The sequence below is a fragment of the Glycine max genome, chromosome 8 (genome assembly GCF_000004515.6).
Source record: "Glycine max cultivar Williams 82 chromosome 8, Glycine_max_v4.0, whole genome shotgun sequence".
NCBI lineage: Eukaryota > Viridiplantae > Streptophyta > Magnoliopsida > Fabales > Fabaceae > Glycine > Glycine max.
In genome coordinates, this window is record NC_038244.2 from 22514571 (window position 1) to 22519832 (window position 5262).

Genomic DNA, 5262 nt, shown 5'->3' on the forward strand with positions numbered 1-5262 from the left:
CGACTAATTGATCTAATAAATTCAAATAACAACGTTAATTAATAAGGATATTCACAGTCCAATATTTTTTATTTATTTATGAAACAACATTTTTTGAAACCATTTATTTCTCCTAAGTATTTGAGTATCAACACATCAATCAATATAATTTGTGATGTAGGTCATAAATGTACTCATTACGACAAGAAGTTAACATAAACATATTTTTAAAGTACTTTAATTAGACATTGTAAATGCATTATAGTACTATATTTACTTTTATTTTGCTCGATTACTCGTAAATGTTTACTTAATTCAAATTAGTGCTTCGGTCACGCTAGAGATTGGACCGTTTGTAATTGTTGGAAGAATTATTGTCTTCTGTGTTGACATGATACTAGGCATTTAGAGACAAACACTATTTTTGAGAATTTCTTAGAATAAGTAGAAAAAAGAAGAAGTTAGATCCATGTCGAAGAAATATTAATACATTTGTTTTATTTTTTTAATACAAATGTAATTTTTATTAAGGAGTCTAATTCAGTTGGTTATATAGAATGATGCAGGATTATTGTAAATCTCTTGTATTTAATTCTTATTTATTAAAAACTACAATTGCAATTTTTTTAATTAAATATTGGAGAAAATGGTATACAAAGGCGTCGCAACTCTTCCTACTTTTATCATAACTGGTACATATTCGAGAGTAGTCAATTTTGTAGGTCCGTTTAATATTCATTCCTTTTATTTATAATCTTTGTCAACAATAATAATAATTACACCATTTTTTAATACACAGTTTATTTGGTATATCTGAATAATAATAAAAAAAAACTCTAAGCTGAATAAAAAAAGTATATTTGGTACTAAATATCAACGAAAAAAATTAATGGAGAAGAACGTTCCACGTTTCATAATCAAACTCATGTTCATGCATTCTTTTCGCCCAAAAGCAACTTTCTTTGCTCGCGAATAACGATAATTTATTATATGTAATATACTGGACAATGTAAGACAATAACTAGTGTATTTAGAATATCAATTAAAAAATATTAATATACTTTATGATATTTTTACTATACTTATAACGTGATTTTTTAATAATTTTATCATTGATTCTTTAATTAAGACATAAATCAAGGAAATCTATAATTTGGTAGTGGCACGTTGCACTTGCACCCGTTAGATCGAGCATTGAAAATATGACACTTGTAGTATATTTTAAAAATATTTTACTTAATCATAACAGCTACTTGATTTCCTTAAAAAAAAGTTATTAGATTAACAAATGTCTAATTGGAATTGGTCTGTATTGATAACTTGAAATTGTACATATTGTTTGGCGAATTATCTTTTGTTGACACGAGACAAACCCTAATGGTGTAATCTATGGTTAGGTTGGATAACAAATTTTAGTTAGTTTTTAATTTTTTTATTAGTAGAAAAAGTTGATTTAGTTATTTAGTAAATAATTTTTTTAATAATTTTTGTTTTTTTAAATATTACTTAAAGTAATATTTTTAAAATGTTAATTTATACTTTTTATATATATATATATATTTATTTTATTTTATTTTATTTTATTTTTAAATAAATCATAATTTTATTATATTTTATATTTTTGAGGTATTTTAACATCTAATTTTATCAAATATTTATAATTTAATAAACTAATTTTTCAGTTTTTAGTTTTTAGATTTCAACTTTCAACTAGTTTCATCAAATATAACCTATGACTATTATTAAAGATAATTAATATTTTAAGTCTACACATTTTTTATTATTAAATTACCCTTTAATATATATAACTGTTTTTATTTTTTTCATGAACCTTAAAAATATAGCTGCTGATATTACTTTCTTTAATTATTTTTTATGTTAAAAATACATATAAAATCACTAAGTGTTTCTCTTTCAACCATTTTCATTTTAAAGACCATATATATCTTTTACAATAAATGATTTAAGTCTAATAATAAATTATTACACAAATTTTTTCTTATGAGTATATAGGTATCTCAAGTTAGAAGTTGAATACTTAAAAAAAAATACGTGTCTCAATTGATAATATAACTTTTTTAAATTGTTATTACTAATTTTATTCTCAATTTAATTGTTGTTATTATGTCAAAATTCTTTTTTAAAAAATGTCAAAATTTGAGTTTATTCTTCCCGCATGTGTAATAATGAGAATTGCTAGTATTTTGATATAAGATGATGAAACTTTAAGAACTAAGAATTATGATGCAATGCCTATAAATAATCCATTTAGACGTGAATCACGTGATAGAGCTGTATACATGCATTAACTATAAAACAGTTACTATTTATTTTTGTGTTATTTGATATATTTGATGATTTTTTTAAAAGGAAATGTAGATCTCAACACAGATCCAAACACATATTTATATCATGTCATTCTTTACATGTAAACGTTTGAAGACAATTAAAACTAATCATTAGATTCATCGGATAAATGAGACCATATATTAATTATAAAAAATATAACATTTAATAGTTATATTTTAATTGAATAAATTAAAATAACATTTTTTTACACAAAATAACATTTTAATTGATCCAAACACATTTAATACTTACAAAAATAACATTTTTTTTACACAAAATATAACTTATTGAATAAATTATAAAAAAATATAAAATTTTAATTGTTATGTTAAATACATTTAATAGTCCATCAATTATCAATTATAGTAATTAACAAGTAGGAGTATTAATCATTTAGAAAAAAAAGGAGGAGTAATAAAATATTATTTCTGATTTTTTTAAAGAAATAAGCTATGGTATAAAATATAGTTGTTTCTTATAAAATAAAGATTAGAGTTAGGACTATTTTACAATTCATCTTAAACTCAAAGAAAGTTTATGAAATAATTTCACTGGTAAAAAAACAAATAAAGAGGCACATGTAAATCATCATATACCCCCTAAAAAAAAGTCACCCAAATTGGCCCCAAACAAGAAAACATGCCCATTAGGTTTTTTTTTTTCCATTAAACTTAAGTGTGTGAAAAGAAAGAGACGAAAGGCTTCGTTTGACAGTGAGGGGCAAGTGTGTTTTGGGTTAGGGTGCAACCGTATCTGTCATCGGAAATCAGCAATTCAGTGTTCCAAAATCCAAACCGACCCGTTATTTTTTTCTTCTTGTTCAAATTCCCCTCTTTTCATATGGTTCCATTTCCTTCTTCAATTATTGGAAAAATTCTAATCTTGCCTTCAAACTTAGTTTTCTCCATTCATTTCTCTTTTCCCTTTTTAATTTGCAAAATTAAACCCCCCCTGGTGATTCCAATAAATTATATTCACTTTTGTGGCTTGAATATATAATCTTTTACAAGTGTTGAAGTGTTGCATTAGTACAATGGACACTCAAAGTGCTGAAGACACTGTTGATATTGATCTTGGAGGTGTTTCATCCATTGGAGAAGCAATTGGGGATCTAGGTGATGACATGGCCACAGTGCTCACCGGGCTGGAATTGAATGTTGCATGTTTACCTGAGAAAGTTGCAAACTTTAGCAATTTTGTGATGCATTTGGAAACTTTTGGGAATTGGAGGGCTTGGTTTTGAAAGTTGCAAACATGGATTGTGTTGGGAAGTTTCTGGAGTTTGATCTGTTGTGTGGGGTGTTGGGTTCTGAGGTTGTGGACAAGAAACAGTCTGCTAGTTTTGAGAGGACTCTGTCTTCTTATAAGAGGAGAGGAAATGGGATGTGAAAGATCTCATTGATTGATTCATTTATGTAGGTTTTATTTTTTGGTGGCACATTGATTGCTTGGTGTTATTTATTTCATGATTTTGTCGTTTTCATTAAGTTTTGTTAGAAAAAGGCTATTTCTAAGAAATCTTTTATGTCTGTCCCATCATATTATGGGGGGTCCACTTCAATTTCCACGTGAAGTTGTTTGTGGAATAAAGTGGGAACTCCTCTCTTGCATTAATGGGCTTCTTTTATTAGAAGAAAAAAAATTGGGCTGACTGATTGGCTCAATATAGCTGATTCTTGACGAATGTGTGAGCAATAAGAATATCTTTGTCTAAATAATTATCTATTTTTGATTAATATTTATTACCCTTTTTTAATGACAACAGGTAATGTTGAAGAGGGTGAGATCATCTTAGAGGATGATGAATCTTTAAATGTAAGCACAGTAATGAACATGCAAACACCTGAGCAACAAACACATGTTCTGAGGATGCTAGAGAAATCTTTAGCAAATGAAATAGATCTTGAGAAGAATTCATTGACTCAAGGCAAATTGAAGAAAAGATTAAACAAAGGATGGCTTCTTTAGAACAAGAGCTAATTCTCATGGAGGGAGAAGCAATTGATGCTTGTGAAAGATGGCTTGAGGCAGATAATGCACGCGAGATATTGAAGAGAATTTCAAAACAACTGTTGGGTAAACTTCAACTTTCTTAGTTCAATTTGAATGGTTTAAGTCAGCGTGAATCTGAACTCTGAGCTAAGCTTGAAACTTGTATAGAACAATTGAAAGAGAAGGATGTTCCTGTGGACAAGATTGAACATTTGAATGATAAACTAATTCTTGCCAATTCTCAGGTTGTCGCTTTAAGTGTCAAGGTGTGTTCACTTGAGAAGCAGCTAAATGAATCTGAATGCCAGGTACTAAATCTAACAGTGATTTAAATGAGGAATTAATCTTCTTGAGGACTAGATTGGAATGCTTGGAGGGATCATTACACCAAGTGGAGGAAGCAAAAGTGGCATCTGCAAAAGATATCGGAAAGCAGACCAAAGTATTAAAAAAATTGGTGATGTAGCTGGCTGTTGAGAGAGAGCATCTCAATAAGCAGGTGAAGATCAGGCTTCTGAAATATTATTTCTGGCCATAAAGTAATAAAACCATTTGGATCTATGATGGAGGGGTTATTTGTAGGCTGCTAGGTCTCTGTCTGCATGATGTTAAGTTTAAGTGTTTCTGGCTCATTAATCAACAGAAACAACTAGGACTTCCAATGGCATCAATTAGTCTGCATAGTATAATGACCGAATGTTGTATGAATATAACTATGTATGGAATTATGTGATGCTTTGTTTGTTGGGTCAGTTTGCGAATAACAATTGAACAACTAATTAATTTTTTAGATGTGATGGGAAGGGATTATTTAGATTTTGACTTGTATATTTTTCACGTATTAGAGTTGTTCCAATTTATTTGTAATTTAAACATCTCAACTTAATGGAGAATTCAGAGGATGAAAATTTAGCAGGTGTTTACTTGACTATTGGGATGCTT

At 28.1% G+C, this 5262-nt stretch overlaps 1 pseudogene; it reads left to right on the top strand.

Annotated features, from left to right (window-relative positions):
- The first annotated feature begins 2827 nt into the window (after window positions 1-2827).
- LOC102664676 (WPP domain-interacting tail-anchored protein 1-like) lies at window positions 2828-4652 on the top strand (annotated as a pseudogene).
- The last annotated feature ends 610 nt before the right edge of the window (window positions 4653-5262 follow it).